The sequence below is a fragment of the Elephas maximus genome, chromosome 3 (assembly GCF_024166365.1).
Source record: "Elephas maximus indicus isolate mEleMax1 chromosome 3, mEleMax1 primary haplotype, whole genome shotgun sequence".
Lineage (NCBI taxonomy): Eukaryota > Metazoa > Chordata > Mammalia > Proboscidea > Elephantidae > Elephas > Elephas maximus.
In genome coordinates, this window is record NC_064821.1 from 102,323,759 (window position 1) to 102,348,347 (window position 24,589).

The 24,589-nt window shown below is 40.8% G+C and overlaps 1 long non-coding RNA gene across 1 annotated transcript in view; it reads right to left on the reverse strand.

Annotated features, from left to right (window-relative positions):
- LOC126073127 (uncharacterized) overlaps window positions 1–23,028 on the reverse strand; it is a 342,628-nt gene extending 319,600 nt beyond the window's left edge. The window contains exon 1 of the long non-coding RNA XR_007516661.1: window positions 22,817–23,028. This is a non-coding gene — a long non-coding RNA (uncharacterized LOC126073127). The remainder of the gene's footprint in view (window positions 1–22,816) is intronic.
- Window positions 23,029–24,589: the final 1,561 nt, after the last annotated feature.

A 24,589-nucleotide genomic window follows, 5' to 3' on the forward strand; every position in this document is an offset into this window, starting at 1 on the left:
TACTGCATTGCAATAGCTCCCTGTACAACGAACTTTTATACTACTAATTAATGACACTATAAACATTTGACACATATTTGTTAAATGCCTATTATAAGCTAACACTGTGGGTACTGGGAATATACTGATGAACAATGCAAAATTTATCATTCATGGAACTTCTATTGGGTAAGGAATCAATTGTTCTATCAGTGAAAATGCTGATCTTTCTTGATTAAGGTAAATTGCTAAGGGACAAAAGCCCACAAAGGGTTCAATAAGAAGCCATATTCTGCCTGTCTTAGTAATGCCAGTATTTGAAATGTTCAGCCACCATTCTTTTGCCTTTACTTATTTCTTCATTTGCATCAAGGAAGGGAAGCCAAAGCCTCTTACCCACTACCCTATGCACTGATCCACAGACCCAAACAGGGCTCAGATTATCTATTTAATTCTCCATTCTGCGAGGGGGGTATTTACCCATTGTCTATGTCTTAGTAATGGATTAGTTCAGGGCCCAGGGGGAAAAGGCACGAATACTGTGTTTAGAAGGAAAGCTATACAGAGCATAGATATGAATTCAAACAATGAATTTATGGAAAAGAAAAGTATAGTGAGTTTATGGACAACTCTTGTGAGCTCCAGGGGTTGTCCCTGGGCTGTCCAAACTCAACACTCTCAGTCCATATGCTGGATGGTCCTCTGCACTCTACCAAAGGCGGTCCCACCCCTAGACTCACTCCAGATTTGGGTCCAACCATCAGTAGGCACTAAGGTGAGACTTGAGGATAGAAGAACAGCAAGTCGGGCTACATGCAATGGAGAGAAATGCTACTTCAGCTGGTGTTTCCTTAGAAACCCTCACACGCTGCGATGGGAAAGTAGCCACAGAGTCAGACAGGGCTACGTCTGATTCGTTCATAAAAGATCACACTCTGGAAGGAGGAGGAAGACACCATTAAGCAGCTTAATCTTTCCAGCAAGGCCTGGAGAAAGCAGCCTTCTGAAGAGCCCCAAAAGAAGTCTATCTGGGTCCCGAAGCAATGCAGCCATAGGCTAGGCAAGCAAGTCTGATCTACGGCATACACGGGTGAGCCCGGATACTTAAGCAGGGAAAGAAAATAGCCTGACGAAATACTCAGATGAAAAGAGAGTTCCCATAGAGACCCCTTTGTGAATAAGCACAAAATAATCACATGGCTTCAGTTTAAAACTGGGAAAAGTCCGATTTAATCTAATTCTAAAAGCATGCCAAGCTCTTGGCAGTGCTATTTAGTGTGGCCTCTGGAACCAGAACTGAATGAGAATTCTGTCTCCACCACTTAATAGCTCTGTGACTTGAGGCAAGTTACTTAACTTCTCTGAGACTTTTCTAGAAAGGAAGACAATAGTAGTCCCTACCTTGGGGTTACAATCTAGGGGTGGTGTGAATGGTTAACATGCTTGGCTGCTAATTGAAAGGTTGGAGGTTCAAGTCTCCCCAGAGGCTCAGAAGAAAGGCCTGATGATCTACTTCCAAAAAATCTGCCACTGAAAACCCTACGGAGTACAGTTCTACTCTGACATATGGGGTCACCGTAGGTCTGGATCAACTGTATAGTGACTGGCTGAGTACCTTAAAAAAAAAAAAAATTCTCCCTCGGAGTGGCTGGTGGGGTCAAACTGCCAACCATTTGGTTAGCAGCCAAGCACTTAACCACTGTGCCACCACAGCTCCTTATATATGTACGATAAACTTCAATTTTAAAAAAAAATGTTTTTTTAAGAAAATGTAAATAGGCCTGCAAAGCACCTAGCACAATGCTTAGCCCAGGAAAAAACCCAGTGCCAAGGAGAAGTATTCAATTAAGTGTAGTCCCACCTGAAAAAAAGTCAACAGGAAGGATCATTATCACTGCCATCATCACCAGTAGCAGCAACGTGCCAGAGTTGTGGGTCATCAGTCTTCTCATTGGTTGTCACCACACAGAACAGCAGCTGTGGGGCGCAAGAACTGGGTTGAACTGAGGGTATGTGTTGGCTGACGTTTTCTGCAATGTATCTGTCATTGTTGTTAGGTGCCATCAAATCAATTTTGACTCAGCGACTCCATGTGACAGAGCAGAATTTCCCCACAGGGTTTTCTAGGCTATAATCTTTATGGGAACAAATAGCCAGGTCTTTCTCCTATGGAGCTGGCTGGGTGGGTTCAAACCACCAATCTTTTGGTTAGCAGCCAAGTCCTTAACGATTGCACCACCAAGGTTCCTACACTTTATCCAGAGGCTGATTGTTAGAACCCTGATTCTTTCAAAGTAGAACTCAGGGTAACTCATCCTGTGAGCTTAGCAGGAAAGATGTTCTTATCCCTATGGCTCAGCCAACAAAATCGAGACTCAGGTTGGTATGATCTTTTGTCCATGGACACAGCTGGTGAAGACACTCAGGGCTCAGACATATTTCAATCTGTTCAGGAAATTTCTCGCAATCTATGTAGAGACTAATTTCTTAGTCCTGAAGCGATTAAAAAAAAAAAAAACAGTTTCCACCCCCCACCCCCAGGGGAATGGATCTTCCAAACATGAATGAGAAAAAGTAAGCTTTATTGCCACTTGCAGCCTCCCCCAAATCCAGTGGCAGGTAGAAACAAGAGGATCTGTGGCCCGAAGGAGAGTCAGTGTTAGCGGCCCCATTACCCAAGGCAGGAGTAGCAGCAGGTAGAGCCATGGGGCGAGAGGGGTGGTAGAAGTTATCAGGAAGCCTGTGGGTCTCTGAAAAACTCTGGGTATTTCCCCTGGCAGGAAGAGGCTGCAGCTCTATAGGAAGTTTCAGCGGGCTTAAGACCAGGGAAGAGTAGTGACCTGGCACTTCAGGCAGATCTGGAAAAGATAAACATTCTGCGGGATCCTACGAAGTACTCAGTCCCATTAAAGGAGCTCAGGATAGAGCAGTGTGCAAAAATAAGGCAGACCTTACCCTTCCAGTGCTTATGTTCTGTTTGAAGAGGTAGATAATGAACGAGTAAAGAAATAAGTAAATTATATAATCTAGGGGTACAATTAAGAGGGGCAAAGAGAAACAGATCAGAATAAGGAGTGGTGATGTTGACAGCATATATGTACAGGATATTAAAGGAAAGCTTCTCCAAGAAGTTGGTATGCAAACAGCAGCTTTTCACAGAGCTAACTTGGGTTGAGTTACAGTTCTTACGGGGAGCAGCCTGTGTTGGCCTCATCAGGTAAGTTTTCTTCCAACCCTCTCTAACTAGATCAGTGAAAACAATCACACTCTTAGCATTTGCACCTAAATTCAAATCACTTATCTATAACGATGTTGCATCACTTTGCTATGACTTAGGTCCTACAGGGTTCAAATAATTTAGGGCACAGTCACCAGACCAAAGGGAGAAAGCCTCTTTTCAAAGGAGCATATGTTTAGAATGCCCAGGTCCCTAGAGTTCTACCAATACTAGTCCAGTGCTTTTTCTGTTAAGTCTCTAATATATACTAGTAGACTGAGGGGGAAAATGAACAAGTCAGCTCCTGCCCTTGAGGAAATACACAGTCTAATGGGTGGATCAGACAAATGCACAACTAGCAACAATACAAAGCAGCAAATGTTGTAATTGTATTGTGTCTACAGTCCTGGGTATCTACAGTCCTGATCCAAGCAATGTAAGAGTCCATTGCCCAACCACAAAAGAGGTTATAATCTAGACAGGAAGATGAAATGCAAGCTAGAAACAATTTTTACCATCAAAGTCAGCACCATAGTGTTCAATCAATTTCAAAGAATAGAGTCTTCTCTTTTTTTCACTGAATGGCAACTGTGCACCAGACAGTTAATAAGCACTGTGATGAACAAGCCAAGTCTCCAGGCTCAGGGAGCTCAAGTCCAGTGTAGGGGAAAGACTAGTAAACAGACATTAACAGTGTATTCATAAACATATGACTAGACTAACCGGGAGCATGGATAAGGGGACTTTTATTTCTAGAGACTTCAGAGGGCTTTAAGGTGGAGAAGGCAAGGGCTAGGGCCTTGTCCTTAGGCAGCAGTAACAGCACTATTCAGGATCTTAGAAATTTGGAGCAGCATGGTACTTTAAAAAACTGCAGTGTGGATGAAGTGCAGGGTGAATAGTTTGGAGTTGTAGAAGGGAGATAATAGTAAATACTAATATTTATTGAATATTTACTGAGTGCTCGACACTGTCCTTGGTGTTTTACGTATATTAACTCATTTCATCTTCTCTAATCATAAAAGCAATCATCCCCATTTCACAGAAAAAAAAACTGAGGGGGTTGAGTAATTTGCCCGAGGTCACTTGGCGAGTAAATAACAAAACTGGGATATGGATTTCAGAGCCAGTGTCCTTAACCACTACATGGTCGCTAAGCATCTGGAAGCCAAGCTTAAGATTGCTGATTTTATTTTTTGGCAATGGGAGTACATTTAAGGCTTTTAAACTGGTAAGTGATGGTCAGATTTACATTTTAGGAGACTGAACTGGCTGTAATATGGAGAATAGGATTGGAAAAACAAGACCAGGAGTAAAATTGCCAGTTAGGAGGCTCTTACCATGGTGCAGGGAAGAAAGACTGACTATCCAAAGGTGGGAGGCATCTACAGATACAGAGGAGCTAGGGTAGGCTATTTAAGAGGAAGAAGTAATAGCTCTTGGTGACAGATATGATGCAGGGCACGAGAGAGAGATTCAGTCTTGACAGGCAGAGCTTGCCCTTAAAGTAATGGGGAAAGAGGATATTCTTATCATGGCAAAGAACCGCGTTATACAAGACACATGGCTTTCTTGTCAAGTCCTGGAGCCCAGTTGTATGAATCCAAAAGGCTAATCCTGATAATGACCATCCTAAAGCAGGCTGTCAGCCCCTCCACAATCTTTTCTTTCTCCCTCTCCCTTTTTCCTTCCCTTCCTCCCTTTATTTTTTGTTGTTAAATGAAAATGACCTTATTAGTTTTTCTTTTTTTAATTGTAAAATAAAACATGCACATTAGAAAATCCAAGCAATATAGAAAATACCAACAGAATAAAAGCTGCCTGAAATCCCACCACCACTGACACCTTGGTAAAAGTCTTTCCACGTATTCATAATTGCACAGCACACACACAGATACACACTCACCTACTTTCACACATTTTAACTCTTTCTATTTTGTAAACATTCCTTTTCCACTTACTATATCATGGAAGTCTTCAAAGTAAATGCATATAGATTTAAATCATCTTTTTCAGTGACTAGGTATTGTCCCATTACCTGTATATACAATAGACTATTATGAATTCCAATGATGGTCAAGTGAGAAGATGGGCAAATACTCTCCCCCCAAAGCAACTATAAAGGTGCACAAAATTAATAAAAACAACAATTTCAAGCACTCTGGAAATTAACCAACAACATACAAAATCAGAGAAACATTTATGCTAGAAAAACTGATGAACTTTGGGTCAGAGGATTGGCAATCTGTTGCATTCTTGCCCGAGACTGTCCCCAATTCCACCATGCTTCACACTCGGTTGATGTAGCAATTCTACCAGGGAGGAACAAACCTCGAAGGCTAGCAACTTCCTTCCGGATAGAAGGGAGCTCAATGGATTTGAAGGAGTGGGGAGATGCTCACAGGCTCTGTGGAGTTTTCAGTAGAAGTAATAATCTTTGAAGTGGTCAGTGGGGAGGACAATGGCACTATTTGCCTGAGGTTTCAGTCACAGTTGAGACAAACATAGTCCTGGTTGAAGCTGCTCAAATGGCCCAGGCTCATTACATACTCCTGGTTGAGTCTGAGGCTGAGAACATGCACATAGGTGACAGAAAAGGGCACTGAGGAAAATCCCACAGGGAAAACTTGAAAGATGCCTCAACTTTGAATGTACTCTTCTACATACACAATTCCATGGAAGTCTTCTTGGTTTCAGGTTGGACACAACCTCTGTCCAAATACTGACTGGCCATTAAGCTATGCAAACAAAGGGACAATTCATAGACTTAAAAAAAAAAAAAAAGAATAAAAAGAAAAACTGAGCAGAGACAACAGTGGTTGCACAGCATAGGGAACTGAGACATTTCATACATTTAATCTGTGCGAGTTACTAAACAAAGAAAGAAACAGACAGACAAAAACCAGCAACAAAAATAACCTTCAGAGGTAGACATCAGAATTCAGAGTTGCTCAAATATATTACCCCAAATGTCTAGTTTTCAACAACAAAAAATTATGAGGCAGGCCAACATGGTGCTATAGACAGAAGCACCATGCCATCCCTCTGCAGCAAAGACCTGATAAGCTAAGTAAAACAGATACGAGCATCAATCCTGTAACCCTAAGCATCAATTGAATGGATAAAGAACTGGCTCAGACACCAAATGGGAGACCAGCCTAGGTAACGAGCTCTCAAGGATAAAACAAAACCAAAAGATTTACAACATGGAACCAGAGACATCAACCTGTAAATGACGACAATGACAGAACAATAAAAGAGAGGACAAATGGTATAGGTGCAGAAATTTCAAATGGAGAGAAAGTCAAGACAATATCAATAAAAGACTGGTTCAAACTCAAGAAGATAGGGGTAGATTTCAAGTTAACCTCAAAGAAAGTTAACTAACTTACTCATCAAAATAAAGAAGAAAAACAAAGTCTCTGTAAACATGAAATCTACAAAAATGAAAAGAAATTCATAAACGAAAGAAACTCAGCACAGGAGAGTAAGAGGAACAAAGAAAAAGTCATAACTACAAAAAAAAAAACACACTAAAAATGACAGCAATAAACTCATACCTATCAATTCACACAGAACATAAGTTGCTTAAACACACCCATAAAGAAACAGAGAGTGTTGGAATGGATTAAAAAACAGGATCCATCAATATGCTGTCTACAAAAGACACACCTTAGAAACAAAGACATAAATACATTAGAAATCAAAGTATGAAAAAAAAGATATATTAAGCAAACAGCAACAAAAAAGAGCCAGAGTGACAATACTAATCTCAGATAAAATAGACTTTAAGACAAAACCATAATAAATATCTATGCACCCAATGACAGGGCTCCAAAATACATAAAATGAACTAGCAGCACTGAAAAGAGAAATTGACAGTTCCACAGTAATAGTAGGAGACTTCAACACACCACTCTTGGTAAATGACAGAACATCTAGAAAGAAACTCAACGAAGATACGTAAGATCTAAGAAGGCCACAATCAACCAACTTGACCTCATAGACATATATAGAACACTGCACCCAACAGCTGCAAAGTACGTATTTTTTTCCAATGCACATGGAACATTCTCCAGAATAGATCACATCTTAGGCCACAAAGCAACCCTCAAAAAAAAAAAAAAAAAAAAAAACAAGCCAAAACACTGAAGTAATACAAAGGATATTCTCTGATCACAATGCCATAGAAGTAGAAAGTAATAACAGGAAGAGTCAAGGAAAAAAAATCAAATATATGGAAACTGAACAACACCTTTCTTAAAAACCACTGGGTAATAGAAGAAATCAAAGATGGAATAAAAAAATTCCTAGAATCAAGCGAGAATGAAAACACATCACACCAAAACCTTTGGGATACAGCAAAGGCAGTGCTCAGAGGTCAACTTATAGCAACAGATGCACACATCAAAAAAGAAGGGACAAAATCAAAACATTAGTTTTACAACTTAAACAAATACAGAACAGCAAAAGAAGCCCACAGCCGCCAGAAAAAAAGGAAATAATAAAGATCAAGGTAGGGATAAATGAAATAGAGAATAGAAAAAATCAACAAAACCAGAAGTTGGTTATTTGATAGGATCAACAAAATTAACAAGCCATTGACCAAATTGACAAAAGAAAAGTAGGAGAGAGGGCAAATAACCCAAATAAGAAATGAAACGGGAGACATTACAACAGACCAAATGAAAATAAAAAGGATCACATCAGAAAACTATAAAAAATTGTACTCCAACAAATGTGAAAGCCTAGAAGAAATGGACAAATTTCTGAAACCACCCTGGTGGCACAGTGGTTAAGAGCTCGGCTGCTAACCAAAAACGGTTGGCAGTTCGAATCCACCAGCAGCTCATTTATAATAGTTGTCATGGATTGAATTGCGTCCCCCAAAAAATATGTGTCAACTGGTTAGGCCGTGATTCTCAGTATTGTCTGGGTGTCCTCCATTTTGTGATCGTAATTTCATGTTGAGAGGATTGGGGTGGGATTGTAACACCACTCTTACTCAGGTCACCTCGCTGATCCAAGGTAAAGGGAGTGCTGGAGTGTAGCCTGCACCACCTTTTATCTCTCAAGAGATAAAAAAAAAAAAAAGAAAGAAAAAAAGGAAAGGAAAGGGAAGCAAGCAGAGAGTTGGGGACCTCATACCACCAGGAAGGCAGCATAAGGAGCAGAGCGTGTCCTTTGGACAGGGGTCCCTGCACCTGAGAAGCTCCTTGACAAGGAGAAGATTGATGACAAGGAGTAGAGCACATCCTTTGGACCTGGGGTCCCTGCACCTGAGAGCCTCCTCGACCAGGGGAAGATTGAGGACTAGGACCTTCCGCCAGAGCCAACAGAGAAAGAAAGCCTTCCCCTGGACCCGACGCCCTGAATTTGGACTTGTAACCTACTAGACTGTGAGAAAATAAGTTTCTCTTTGTTAAGTGGTATTTCTGTTAAAACAGCACTAGATAACTAAGACAATAGGTATCCCAGAAGAAGAGGAAAGAAAGAAGCTGCAGAAACAATTTTAAAGAAACAATGGCCAAAATGTTTCCAAATTGGTGAAAAATAATCTACAAGCTTCAAGAAACTCAACAAACCCCAAGCAACATAAATAGAAAGAAATTCACATCTATACACATCATAGTCAAACTGCTGAATGACAAAAATGAAGAGAAAAATATAAACAGCAAGAGAAAATCTAGTATGAGTTCCCTGCTGCTAGACATGTATCATATTTTCAGTATTTTTTGGTTAAAAGCAATGATAGAATGAACACTTATCTGATTCCTGGAGGAGTATTTGCTGAGCTAAAGGATGACCCAGGGTTTGTCCCTTATAGGGGTACCTTCCGTCCCCTCTACTTTTTCTTTTAAGTCTCAGAGACATGCGTTCCCTCTTCCTGGAAAGTTTCACCATCCTACCACATTCACTCTTCCACAGCTAGCTACTTCTAGACCTTCAAGTCCTAGGTTAAATATTTTTCTGAAAAGACCTTCCCTGACCACTCAGTCAAAGCTGGATTCTTTCATAAAAAATAGAACCCTATTTATTTCTTTTATAGCATTTACTACAATTCGTAATTATATAGTCCTTTCTTTCAGTCCTTATTTGATGCCTGTGTTCATTAGAACAGGAGCATTGTCTGTCCTGTTCACCACTGTATACTAATGCTTAACACAATGCCAGACACACAGCTAGGGCTTAATAAATGTTCACTAATGAATCAACTTTGTTCAAGCAACTGCATACTAGAGTTTTCAAAAACGAAAATCCCTGCTGCAGCCAGCTTGGCCCCAACTCCACTCTCAAAGTCTCCATCTTTGGCTGTTATTGTTGTTGTAAACTTCCGTTAAGTCAGCCCCCAACTCATAGTAACCCCACACAGAACAGGATCAGGCTGTTGTGATCCATAGCGTTTTCACTGGCTGAATTTTTGGAAGTAAATCACAAGGCCTTTCTTCCTAGTCTTAGTCTAGAAACTCCACTGAAACCTGCATCATAGCAACATGGAAGCCTCTACTGACAGATGGATGGCGGCTGTGCTTGAGATACATTGGCTGGGAATTGAACCTGTCTCCTAGATGGAAGGTGAGAATTCTACCACTGAACCACGACTGCCCCATCTTTGGCTTTATTTTGCCTATTTTCTATCCTACCCTTTTTGACAACATATAGCCCCTCTGCCTCATCTCCAGTGTCATCTGTCCCAATTCTCTGACACCCTGCACCTGAGTTTTGATAACCTGCTCTGAGCCTACTGGATATACTGGCATGCCCCTCCAACAGAATGGTCACCCCCTAGCAACTCACACTGATCCTTCTGATTGGCAGGAATTTAGGTTTTCTGTGCACCAGTTCATCTGGTCAACTAGCTGAACCCATAATTGCAGATTACCTTGTCAAATCATCCTGACTCAAAGGCATAGGATAGGACAGCCATCCCTCAGTACAAAAATCAATTCATATCTAGAACGCTCGAGATTAGAGAAGGAGGTTGTATATCACCACAACTGACAGTAAAGACTATGCATTGCTTGTTAGAGTACAATAGCACATGCTTAAGAAAGAACATCAGCATATATGTGTTCACTATTCACGTAAAAATGGAACAAGTAAGACAATTTTACTCTTATCGCTGATGAAGTAGTAAGTAAATTCACTTTTTCCATTTTCCTTCTGAACAGTAACGACAATAATAACTGTTAACCTTCATCCACACCTACCATGCAACAGGTGCATTACTCTAGAGAGATTAATATCTCTATTACCACTTTAATGGTGAGGAAATTGAGCCTCAGAGAAGTATGAGCTGATATTTGGCAAGACTGGGCTTCAAACATTGCTGTGTGTCTCAAAAGCCCTACTACCTACCATCCCAGTAGCAACTTTACTCTTGACTCAACAAGCTCAGTTGGAAAAAAAAAAAAAAAAATTCAGAGTGACCAAAGATTAGAAGAGCTCCTCTGCAAAACTTGGAGGCTCATATTCAACTTTAAAGCTTTATGACATATCTCCAAGTAACAGTGGGTGAACGTGACTAATTATTTTCGCTTAAGTTCTCCATTTTGTAAAGTTGGCTTGGAAGAGATTGAAATCAGCAGTGAAGTTGTTTCAGCAAAAAATATACGAAGCAAGCTGATGGAAAATATAGTATTTCCTTGAAAACCTCTTGCTAATCTGAGGGGGAGGTAAGCATATCCACTCAGAACCAGCAATTAGTGCAAAAACTTTTCCATCAGCTCTAATTTTTCAAAGCCGCTCTGGGTTTTGTCGTTGACAACTTAAGATTACCTTGAATCATCTATTAAAACGTTGCATGTTGGTCAAGGGAAAGCTGATGTGATTCTCATGCACACATTACAATCGGCATTGTGAGATGCTACCAAGGGCATCACCTCTTAGGGAAAACCAGAATATGGCTTCACCCTCAGGACTAGATTCTACTCCTGGTAGGAAAAAATGGAAAATGGAAGGTACCTCAGTGCCTCACTAGATACAAGAATCTCCTCCTCTCATCCTCATGGGCTCCTTTCAGCTTCTTCTTGAACACAATTCTTACTTTAGAAGAGAGGTTAAATCTGGGGTCACATCCAGTAGATGTATTTTATTTAATTTTTTTTTTAACTTGTTGAAAATATTTAAAAATCAGGAGATTTCACAAAACTCTGGTCCTAACTTAAGAAATCATAGAATTGGCCACTCTGAGCCCCATTCCCACATGGAAATGACAGAAGGAGGCTAATGAATAGATGCTCCCTTTGAAAGGAGCATGGACCCTCTAGTTCACCACAGTCCAGGCTACTCCCTAATGTCAGCCTGACCCTATTCATTACTACACTTGCATTGTTGCTTTCCTTACAAAAAAGAAACAACGTATGTGTCCCTAGATCTCTCTCAAAAGGGGAAACATCAAAGACTGAAAGAGCTCTGGGTTTCTTACATGAAGGTCACTCACTCACTCACCCACTCTAAATTCCTGGCCTCTAAAGGATTTGCATTTTGACCCCTAATATATGGGGGAATCTGAAGGGCCTCTTTTCTGTCACCTCTCTCCATTCATTTGCCCTGGATTCCTGAAGATCTTTCCAGTTTTCTGTGCGTCAATTTATCAATCGCAAAACGAGGCTTTCATGTGAACCCTTGCTCCTTCCACCTGACAGGAATGCTGTAGAATCCATTTGATAACATCTGTAAAAGGGCGGTGAGCTTCCCAGATGTAAGTACATACAACAGAGTGCACATGTTAACACACTGAGCATTATTAAAGTTGCTTATCTAGCTCCAAGTGACACTCTCATGTAAGTGGCTACCAACCAGTGGGCAGATAATGCTAAGCAGTATTTCAAGCCCAACCTATATTGGAGACCTATAAACTGACTAAATTCTGTCCAGAAAATCCTAGGGGAGGGGAGGGGAGGAATAGAGGAAGAAAGGAACTCCTTAATAAAGACTGCTGCTAAAGAAAAGAAATAAAGCAGGCAGGAGGTGATGAATTTATAAAACAGTGTCACTAACCTCAATTGAGAGCTCAGTATATGCTATACACCTTATATGCATGGGATCCTTTAATTCTTAAAAAAAAAAAAAATCCATGAGCTATCTACTAACAAGGAAACAGAACTTTAGTGAGGTTAAGTGACATTTCCAAGGACACAGAGTTAGCAGGGTCTGAATTCTTAACTGCAATAATTGCAATGCAGTTTTGCTTCTCCAGGCTTTGTGCTACTTTTTTTTTTTTTTGAAGCTTTATTGAGGTATAATTAACATAACATTCACCAGTTTTAAGTGTACAACCCAAAACTTTTAAGTAAATTTATAGAATTATATAACCATCACCACAATCTAGTTTGAGAACATTTCTGTCACTCCGAAAAGATTCTTTGTGCCCATTTTCAGTCAATCTTCGTTCCCTTCTCTAGCTCCAAGCAAATAATAATCTACTTTCTGCCTCTATATACTAGTTGCTTTTCTGGGCATTTTTTATACATTGAATAATATATAATATGTAGTCTTTTGCATCTGACTTCTTTCACTTAGCATAATGTGTTTGAGGTCCATTCATGTTTTAGCATGTATTACTATTTCATTACTTTTTATTTCACTGTATGGATATACTACATCTATACACATATCCATGGACCGGTTGACGGACATTTTGTTTCTACTTTGGACCTATTATCAACAATGTTGCTATGAACATTCCAAACAAGTCTTTTGGGGACAAATATTTTCATATGGATAGCCACCAATGAGTGGAATTGCTGGCTTATATGGTAAATTCATATTTAACTTAAGAAACTGCCAAATTGCTTTCCAAAGCGGCTACACCATTTGACATTCCCGCCAGCAAGGTATGAAACAATGTGTGTTCTGGTTTCTCTGTGTCTTTATCAACACTTATTATTTGACTTTTCGGTCATAGCCATTCTATTGGGTGTGAGGTGGTTACTTCATTGTGCTTTCAATTTGCATTTCCCTAACAACTAAAGACTCAGACGTTTTTCATGTATTTATTAAGCATTATTAACCCTGCTGGTGGCATAATGGTTAAGTACTACGGCTGCTAACCAAAGGGTCAGCAGTTTGAATCCACCAGGCGCTCCTTGGAAACTCTATGGGGCAGTTCTACTCTGTCCTACAGGGTTGCTATGAGTCAGAATCGACTCGACGGCACTGGGTGGGTATTAAGCATTTATATATCTTCTTTGGTGAAATATCTATTCAAACTGTTTGCTCATTTTTTAAGTTGTCTTGTACTAGAGCCTTATATGTAAATTTCTCACTACTTCACTGAGAATAATATTATCCTCCTGAATGAATAAAAAGGTGTAGAAACTGAGTCAGAGAGAGGTTAAATAACTCATCCCAGGTCATTCAGCAGCAGTCCTTCTGGCTCCAAAAGATTTAGGTTATTACCCCTATTAAACCTGCAACCTAGTGGCCCCTCAGAGGCAGCTTCTGCTACTTTTTCCTGCATATGAGTCACACTTTCCTGTTTTTTTGCATGTATCATTTTTTTGTTGTTGAAAATTTAACATATTAAATAATATATTATAGAAATTATGAATTCTCATTCCTCCCAAGGGGTTGCTGTCATTGGTCATTGGGTTTTTGTTGTTGTTGTTGTTCTTTGTCATTGTTGTTGCTGTTGTTTGTTTTTTTGTTGTTCGCTTGTTTGTTTAGTGACTGGACCGAACTAATTCTGTAGAACCTGTTTCCCCCAAATTATTCAGTCGCTGTTTCTACTTGCTTTGGATCGTATTACTGTTTTTACTTTTAAGCCTGGCTTCCTAGGAGTTGCCCTGGTCAGCATAGCTTAGTGGTCAGCCAATAATTGGTCAGAGGTAGTACTTAGACACCTGGATTCAGTAAGGCTTCCACCTTTTGCCAGTGAATCTGTACATGGATTGGAGATGACATTCAAAGTTCAGGCAGTTTACCCATCTTTCCTAGGGTTTACTTTCTGATTGGCCTTTTTGCATTTCTTCTGTGAATTCACTAGGCTTCACATTCATCTAGGAATGAATAGTTCATCTAGGTCTTCTCTGATGTCTATCAAGCCTTACACACTTGTTTAGTCTTCCAGACCACCAGGGATATGTGGCAGGTTATCAAGGACTACTATGGCTCTCTCATTTCCCAGCGCCCCCTGTTAAATTTCTGGCTAGTCTGCTGACATGTGGCTGGTATTGAAACTACTAGTAACTGGTAAACTGGCCATCTAGATTGTTTCCACCAAGATTGTTGTTGTTTTTAACAATGCCCCTGGGCATACACTTCACTTCAAATCAAATCATCCCCCTCTAGAAGCAGAGTTTCTGATTCACAGATTGTTCTGCCAAAGAATTACCCCATAAGTTTTATAGGGGCAAGTTTTCCCCTGTGGAAGCAGGAAGGACTTACCCTGGTCCAATACTGTCTAGCATTATGGAGGAAAATATCTGATCCTGAAATACAGTATTAAGAAACCCACTTATCTACAAAGGACATTCTTCAAAATTATTTTTCTTAGAAATAAAGATTTAAAAAATGTGACTTGTTCTTTTTCTATCTCTAATCTCAGAATTGATTAGTCTAGATTTTGTGTGGAGAAGCAGTCCCAATAATTTGGACTAGAAACCCAAGCCCCTGAATTCTGGATCAAACCTCTTTCAACTAAACCACACTACAGCCTATTCAAGTCTCTCTCTCTCTCATTTTGAATGATAATAACAGCAAATAAAACAGAGAACTAGAGCTCCCCTCTCTCCAGGTTCACTATCCAACTACATGTATGAGTTACTTGGTACAAATCACTTGAAACACAGCATGATCAGCTAAAAACAATGTCCTGTCCTTTAATCCAATTTGATGTTCATTCCAACTGGCTGGAGCATGAATTCTAAGAAATCACTAGATGCTCACAGCAGGTGCTAAGGTGAACCCATGTTCTAGGGAAGGCCACGTTTTTTTCTGGCTAGCAGATGTTTTGCTAGCTGACATTTAGAAATAAGTCAAAGTTGTCCTTGTTATTAAGCATAAAAAAAAAGCATAATGGGTCTCAAATAAACAAAAAGCCTCTTACTCTAATTCAGAATGCATTTTGCCTCTCTGAAGGCTACAATGCTTGAGCTCTTAAAAGCTCAGGCACGGGAACACATAGAAAGGAATGACATGACTGAGCCTGTGCCCATAGGAACAGGCAGGTGGACTGATAATGTTTAAAAAAAAATGTTTAACATGAAGAAAAACAGACTGTACTCAAACTAACCCGTTACACTAAAATAATAATAAATAATATAATAAATAATAAATAACCCATTACACTAAGTGTTATAAATTGAATTGTGTCCTCCCAAAATATACATTGAAATCCTAACCCCTGTACCTGTAAGTATGACCCTATTTGGAAAGAGGGGTTTCTTTTATGTTAATGAGGCCACACCAGGGTGGGGCCTAAATTTACCCACTTTGCAGTTATAAAGAGAGCAGAATAGATACACAGACACACACTGGGTGAAGACAGCCACCAAGGAATGTCAAGGAATGCTAAGGAGCCTCCACTGCTACCAATAAGAAAGGACCCTCCCTTAAAGGTGAAGCCCTGATTTAGACTTCTAGCCCCTAACACTGTGACAAAATAAATTTCAGTTCTTTTAAACCACCCACTTGTGGTATATTTTGTTATGGCTGCACTAGGAAACTAAGACACTAAGGATTGCAAAAGGCTCCTGCGAGGTGTAGAATCACCTTGCAAAAAAGCAACTTGGTCTTTGTTTTCCGTTGTGTCAAGCCGTATCAACAACTGAGGCTAACAACTGGAGGCTGACCAGATCAAGAGGGACCAGCTGGTGGCTGATGCTAAGTCCCATGAGGCATGATGTAATGTATCATGGCTAGGTGATAAGGCTGATAAGAGTCCTAAGCCCTGCGGCTCAGATGGAGCTTCCTGGCTGATGACCATGCATGGACTTGGGTAGTGAGGCCCTCTTTGGGCCACAAAAGCTCCACGCTAGGTCCCCTTCCAGGCCCCACTTTACGCATCTTTATTTGTAGCCTATCTGGTTGTAACAAAGTTGTAGCCTTAAGTATGGTATACTCTCCGTAGGATTCTGTGAGTCGATCCAGTGAATTAACAAAGCCACCAAAACCCAAAACCAAACCCATTCCCATTAAGTCAACTCCAACTCATAGTGACCCTATAAACCAAAAAAAACCAAAAAAACAAAAAACCAAACCTACTGCCATCAAGTCGATTGCGACTCACAGCAACCCTATACGGGCGGTGAAAGCCAGCAGCGGCTGATGTCTGCCTATTTGGCAGTATGAAAGAAGGTGTTCTTCTAACATGTGAGCTCTGACCTAGCTCTGGGTGGCAAGGGTTGGATAGAGAGTATGTCATGTGACCGGCTGGTCACAAGATTGGATAAGTACGAAGATGAAGACTGGATCCATTTCCACGCTTTGGGAATTAGATTCACACTGATCCTTAATACACACTTAGCAATGAAGGTGGGATTTGCCCACTGTGCCCTTTACTTAGTGCAGCCCCTAATTGCTTTCTCAGCTGGATAAATGACCTTGTTCCATAATCTAAGAACAAAGTCAGTTATGCTTTCTATTTCCTGATATAATGTAGGAGAAATCACTGATAGTTTGATAGGAATGTCCATCTAATCAGCATATACCAATCCTGGTCCAGCTCTTCAACCTCAAAACTGACCCTTCCTACTAGCCTGAAAGATGAGAAAGAACTGGAGATGAGAAGAATGGATGAAGCAGCATGGGCTTATGGTCTCATTATATGCAGACATCCGAAGCTGTCAGTTTTATGCTGGGGAGAAACATATAAATGAGACCCTAAGTAGTATTTTCCCGACATATCTCTGGGGCCTGCAGCAAATACCAGCTGGGCAAGCATCCTGCTGCCAGGGCATGTGATGGTCATCCAGATTGAAACCTTCTAGCCTAAAGCCTTACTAACAGTTCAGGAACCTAGAATGCTTTTCTGATTGGACAACTGGTCAGGCTATAAGATTTTGTTTCATGCTGGTTCTTGGCGCCTACTGCAGTGTTTTTGAAAAATTTGCTTCTGGCAAAGTGGCTTCATGCTGGAGCTCCAGAAGTCTCTTGAAAGCTCAGAACAAGTCAGTTACACCCCCCGTTTCCCTGGCCAGCAGTGTTGACTGCACCTAGATCCAGCCATTCTCCAATAGACAGAGACAGCTGTTGTGTTACAGAAAGAGCAGAACTCTTGATATCTGCCTCTTAAAACCTCTATGACCTTGAGCAAGTCAATGAGCTTCTCTGAACCTCAGGCTGCTCATCTGTTATATATGGATAAAGCCATGGACCCCACAGTTTGCGTGGCAGAGACTGATTTGCCTCAGTCAGCATGCATTTTACCACCCTTCTAGCTTGCATTCTGTACAACACCTACATTAAAAAAAAAAACAAACTACATTTCCTGGACTCAGTTTCGGTGAGGGCTCAGTCATGTAGCATAATTTCCTCTAATCAGACACAGTACATTAGACTTTTATACAGAGAGCAACATGAGGCAGCAGTAAGAGCAAGTCCTCCAGCAAGCCCAGTGGCAGAACTGCTGGTTCTTCTAGGGCAGCAGAGAGAGGTAGAGTTTCTGGCTTCAGATACCAGTGTCACAGAAGTCAAATGCCAGGCACCATGGGCGATGGATTTCCCATTAAATGATTCCATGGAGTGACTGGAAGCTTTTCCTGGCCATAGTGTTCTTGGTAGGGTAGCATCCAAGCCTCTGACCTCTTTAAGAGATATTGTGACCTACTGATACTCTTTAAAAAATTCCTTTCTGCTTAAACCAGTTGGATTAGATTCTGTTATCTGTAACCAAGAAGTCTAGGGGATTGCAGTTGTTATAAGAATTAAAGTAATAAACAGAAATGAAGGTACCTTATAAACCCTGCGGAAATCCTGGTGGCGTAGTGGTTAAGAGCTACGGCTGCTAACCAAAAGGTCAGCATTTCAAATCCACCATGCGCTCCTTGGAAACTCTATGGGGCAGTTCTACTCTGTCCTATAGGGTCACTATGAGTCGGAATCGACTCATAGGCAGTAGGTTTGGTTTTTCGGGTTTTATGAACCCTAAAGGTTAGAAGAACGGTAGGCAGTTACATTTAATATCTTTTTGTTTTCTCTTTAAAGGTGAATACATTTTTTTTTGTTGTTATATTGCAGAAAACCTGGAATGGGGGAGTTGTTATTTAATACTCAAAATAACTCTGTGGTGAGCATTTGTATTAGTTATTTCTGCTATAATGCTAACTAACAAGCCACCCGAAAACTCAGGAAATTAGTTTGAGAGTCATCTAGGCAGTTCTGGTTTTGACTAGACTTCTTCATAGGTCTGGGAGTTAGATGTCTGTTAAATAATACAGGCTGGCTTTGAATGGAGCAATTGGGCTGACTTTCCTCCTCTCCATGTGTCTCACATCTTACAACAGGCTATTCACGGCCATGGCAAAGACCAAGAACACAGTGGAAACACACTAGCATTAAGCTTCTGCTTGTATCATATTTGCCAACATCCTGTCTTAGTTACCTACTGCTGCCATAACAAAAATACCACATATCAGCATCTTTATACAACAGGAACTTATTGTCTCACAGCTTGGAAGTTAAGAGCTCAAATTCTGGGTGTCATCACAGCCATGCTCTGTCTCCTCTAGGAGAAGATCATTCCTTGTCTCTTTCAGATTCTGGCAGCCTGGGCATCTGCTGGCTTTCCTTGGCTTATAGATGGATCCTCTCACGGTGTCTTCCCCGTGTATACATCTCTGTGTCTACTTTCCCTTTTTATGATACCACACAGAACGGGTTAGGTTTAGGATCCACCCTACTCCAGTGTATGTATGTGTGTATTATTACAATTTACCACAGAACAAATGTCTCAATTTTTAGATGATTAAAGAGACTCAAAGTAAATTGTCTCCAATGAGAATAAATGGTGATGATGAAAGATTACCCTATGTTAGTCTGACTCCAAAGTACTCAGGAACATTCCACTACATAGACACACACACACACAAGCACAAATACATGCTGTGTATATGTATTTATTTGTAAGCATATTTTATATGCATTTATAAAATATGTATGTTTGTATATATATACACAAGAATATATATACATACATGTATAAACATACACAAAATTATTTTGGATATGTGTGTGTGTGTATATATACATATATGTTGGACATACTGAACAAGAGTTGGCAAACTACGTCCCACAGGCCAAACCTGGCCAGCAGCCTATTTTCTTATTTTTTCTTTTTTGACCCCGAGGGATAAAATTGTTTTTTTGCATCTTTTAAAGGATTATTTAAAAAAAAAAAAAACTTATGCAACAGAGATGGGGTATAACTGGCATGTAAAGCCTAAAATATTTACTACTTGGCCCTTTACAGAAAAGCCTTGGTAGAGAAGAGGTTCAAGGCATAACTAGTTAATCCAAAGGTCTCACTTTGGACCACCATGCAACATGTAGATCTGACAATAAGCTCTAGTAATAAGAATTCTTCCCAAACAGAAGTAGCTGAGTCTTCAGGTACTGAGCTTTGCAACACTGCTAGCATTCAAGTGAAAAGTTCATCAGGAATAGCACATTTCTACCTTGAGGGGGAGTTAAAGCAGATCATCTCTGAGGCCTGTGTAATACTAAAACTCAATGACTCTAAACCATCTAGCTAGGATTTGAAGAGTAAAGGGCGATTGCTGAAAGAATTCAATTGGTCAAAAATAAGACAGCCTCCCTAGGGGAAATGTAAAGAGCCCTGGTGACATAATGGTTAAGTGCTCAACTGCTAATGGAAAGGTTGTGGTTTGAACCCACCAGAGGCTCCGCAGGAGACGAGATCCGGCAATCTGCTTCTGTAAAGATTCGGTGGCACACAACAGTGGAAATGTTACAATTCAAAATTAAACAAATAAATAATCAAGCCAAGGTGTCTTACTACTGTGGAATTTATTCATTTCCATTATTAACATGTTAAAAACGGAATGTGGTCCCTGGTCATATATATCTCTTACCATCAAAGAGTAGGAAAGAAGTTAACTTGCTGATTATGTTCTGCCCCTGTTTACACATGTATGACCAAAGCTGAAGGTAGCTGAGCCTTCAGGAGTTGGAAGCTTGCTTGTGTACCTGAATTTCATGGGTCTTGAATTTTCCACAAGGGAACCAAGCACAGCAAAAGTATTTATACACTAGGACCACTAATCAGGGTTTAATTAGCCTTATAATTAGAAGGGTAAACAGAAGTACAATTCCCAAATTGGTCTTTGTTTTTTTACATGTCTATGGAGCACCGTTTTATTTGCCTTTGCACCCCTCAGCACTTCACACAAAATTAATTGTTAAAACTTGTTAAATATTGAATGAACTGCTTACTTTCTACAAAATTCAGCTTTATCATATTTGCTTAATTACAATGTCCAAGAACATCAACCACAATCACATTGAGCTCTGTGATTGCTATTGAAAGTGGAAAGAAAGTATTATCCCCAGCCATCTGTAGTTGTTCCAGTGCAAAACAAACCTGTTGCCATTGAGTCGATTCTGACTCATGGCGACCCTATAGGACAGAGCAGAACTGCCACACAGAACTGCCCCATAGGGTTTCCAAGGAGCACCTGGTGGATTCAAACAGCTGACCTTTTGGTCAGCAGTTGTAGATCTTAACCGCTATGCCATCAGGGCTCCCCAGAGCAAAAGTGCAGTGCAGATATGCAAAGCTTGCTGCATCAGGTTTATTTAATTTTATCTTCAAGAAAGTGGGTTTAAATGTCATTCTCTCCAATTTACAAATGAAGAAACTGACGTGCAGAGGAGTTAAGTGGTTTGCTCAGATCACTCACTCTAGGACACAGTTTCTCAAATTATGATGCCCAGACCATCCTCATTAGTATCCGTTAGGGTTTGGACCAGACACCTTGTCCTCACCACTATAGATGTGCCTAGCCTCACCTCCCTCTGAGTCTTTGGCTACCTGTTCCACCCCAGCCATCACCACAATAACCAGCTCTCCCTAGGTCCTCACTGACTTCCCATGAGTGCAACCTGACAGCACCTTGGTCATGCCGAGGCACTGTGCTTTTGTCTCTCATCCTCACTGCCCTGGCTGAGCCATAAGATACTACAAGACACACCTGGAACCCACACATTTTCTACGCAGAAGACAGAGGAGTCAGCAGTCTACAGGACCATCCTTTGAATCAGGGAAATGGGAGAGAGTGGATAAATTCTTCTCGCTTCCTCTCTCTGCTCTGATGCCCTGAGACACAGATCCAGAGGTCTCACTTTGGACCAACATGCAACATGTAGATCAGATTGTGAGGATGGCGAAGTGTTTTGTTCTGTTGTACATAGGGTTGCAATGAGTCAGAATTGACTGGAAAGCATCTAACTACAGCAGTACATTTGAGTCACCACCACGGTAAAATATTTTAAGGTCCAGTTGTATATAAAACAGAAAAAATGGTAGGTACGTTCTTGAGTATAAGACAAAATAAAAGGGGCTGAGTCTTCAAGTACTGAGTTTCCCAGAACTGCTGGCATTCAAGTACAAAGTTCAGCAGGAATAGCACATTTCTACTTTGAGTGGGAATTAAAGCAGATCTGTGTCCCAGGCAAAATACTGCTAAATCAAAGTATCTGGGAGTAGAGTATTTTTACAAATTCCCTAGATTATATTCACGTACCCTACACTCTCAGAGGAGTCCCTGGATGGTACAAAAGGTTAACACACTCACTGCTAACCGAAAGGGGGGTAGTTAGAGCCCACCCAGAGGCACCTTGGAAAGGAAGCCTAGAGCTCTACTTCTGAAAAGTCAGCTATTAAAAACCCTATGGAGCTCAGTTCTACTCTGACACAAAGGAGGCTGCCATGCGTCAGAGTCAACGCAATGGCAACTGGTTACTACCACAGCCTGAGAACCACTGGATCTAGAATGTGAACTCAGAGCAAGGGACTCAAAATTTGGTGCTCTTCCCACACTAATAAATGCCAGATAAAAGAAAAACAACCCTGTTGTTCTTCTGTTTGGTCAAGGACGGAGAGAGAAACCCCTGACAGACCGTCAGCACCACACATACTTCATGCTTCAAAGGGCTGCTGAGTGTTTCCTGACACCTGACAATACCTGCTCCCACGTAGTGAGCCAACTCACCTGTCTGGACAGCCGGTACAGCCTGTCACTGCTGCACTGACTTGTGATGTCAGATAAGCTACACTCTGTCACTCCTCTTATTTCTCAGCTCACAGCCAGTCAGACACACTTTCTGGATGTTGTCCACGGTCATCTTTTTTTTTTTTTCTTTTTAAACAAACCACCGCAACCCTAAGGAGCCTGATTACAATCCATTGTCTCTTTGTTGGGAAAATATCATGTTAAGAAATAAATAAATAAGATTTAGCACTCCCTGCCTAAAGAGTGATTGGGGGGCAGAAGTCTCTGGGGCTCTGTGGTAGTTGTTTTTGCCCTCAGTGTCATATCCTTGAAGCAGGATTAAAAGGGACACTGCCGGCAAACATCTTTAGAAATGCTATAAATAGCAAATCAGCAAGATCGGGGAACAAAAGAGAAGCACAGCCAGTGCAATTAGTTCACTTACTGAGCGAGTTGACTATTCCGAGGCTGAGGACTGCGTTCCCGCTGATCCGACTGTGGGTTTGGGTAGAGAAGAAACTCGACTTCCTGCACAGGCTGGGAGAAAGGCACATTTTCAGATGCTCAAGCCACACTGGGCCTTCACGGTCCCTATCCCAGGATGTACAGAAGGAATATGGGAATCCAGGAGTCCCAGTACTGAGTGTACAAAACATAAAAATCAAGGAAGTCATGGGGCCTAATGATGCAAAGCAACAGAAATGCAGGGCACAGGGAGGCCAGTGCAAGACCCAGGTCATCACAGAAAGGGACTGAGAGATGCTTGAGTCCTGCGTTTTCCAAGTAATAATAGTAATGGTAATATTAGCTAACATTTGTTGTTGTTTTAGTTCTCTTTGAGTCAATTCCAACTCATGGCAATCTCATTGAGTAGAACTGCTCCACAGGGTTTTGACAGCTGTGACCTTTAGGAAGTTGATCATCAGGCTTGTCTTCTTAGGTACCTCTGGGTGGATTCAGCTAGTAGTTGAGCACTGAATTGTTTGTGCCACTAAGAGACGCCAGCTAATGTTTACTGACTACTTACAATGAGTAGTAACATATTTAGTACTTACAAGAACGCCCTTAAGGTAAGTACTATTATTATGCCCATTTCACAGATGAGGAACTTGAGGTTTAGAAAGATTAATAAGTTGCCTAAAGTCACATCTCTAGTTTCAAATTTTTTAAAGCAATGAAATATTTTTTCCTATCAGCCCCAATAATGAAAACAGATGAGAGCAGAGTGGTGAAGGAAGGAATCCTAGACCACAGAATTCTAGCATGCCACAGAATACAACTAGAAAACCATTCCCCAAACAAGCTAAGGGCCAGAGAGGGGAACAGGACTGTCCGAGGTCACCAGGGCTAGCTAACAGTGAGCTAGGAAGCACGGGTCTTCCGGAATCCACTCAGTGCTCCTTCCAGCACTATGTTTCATTGTTGGAGCGCCTTCCCATGAAAAGTTGATCTCCCTTTTAACTACCACTGGACTGAGAACTTAGTTCTGTACACATAGCGCTTACTATACCAACTGGTATCTGTGTCCCTTTTGCCTCCTAACTCATCTCTGAGGTCCTTGAGAGTAGAGACTGTGCTTGTTTCATCTCCATGGCCTCCCAGGTACCTAGCACAAAAAAATGACACCCAGCAGGAACACAGAAAAAGCTTATTTAAAAAATGGATGTTTTGATAAGTAAAGCATTACCGAAGAAGAAGAACAAAGTGGGAGGCCTCACATCACCTGATTTTAGAACCTATCATACCGCCACAGTAGTCAAAACAGCCTGGTACTGGTACTACAACAGACGCATAGACCAATGGAACAGATTGAGAACCCAGATGTAAATTCATCCACCTATGAGCAGCTGATATTTGAAAAAGGCCCAAAGTCTGTTAAATGGGCAAAAGACAGTCTCTTTAACAAATAGTGCTGGCATCTGCAAAAAAAAAGAAAGAAACAAGGCCTATACCTTACATCATGTACAAAAATTAACTCAAAATGGATCAAAGACCTAAATATAAAACCTAAAACAATAAAGGTCATGGAAGAAAAGACAGGGACACTGCTAGGAGCCCTAACACATGGTATAAACAGAATACGAACCATAGCTAACAACGCACAAATACCAGAAGAGAAGCTAGATAACTGGGAGCTCCTAAAAATCAAACACTTATGCTCATCAAAAGACTTGAGCGAGAGAATAAAAGGAGCACCTAGAGTCTGGGAAAAGAAAAT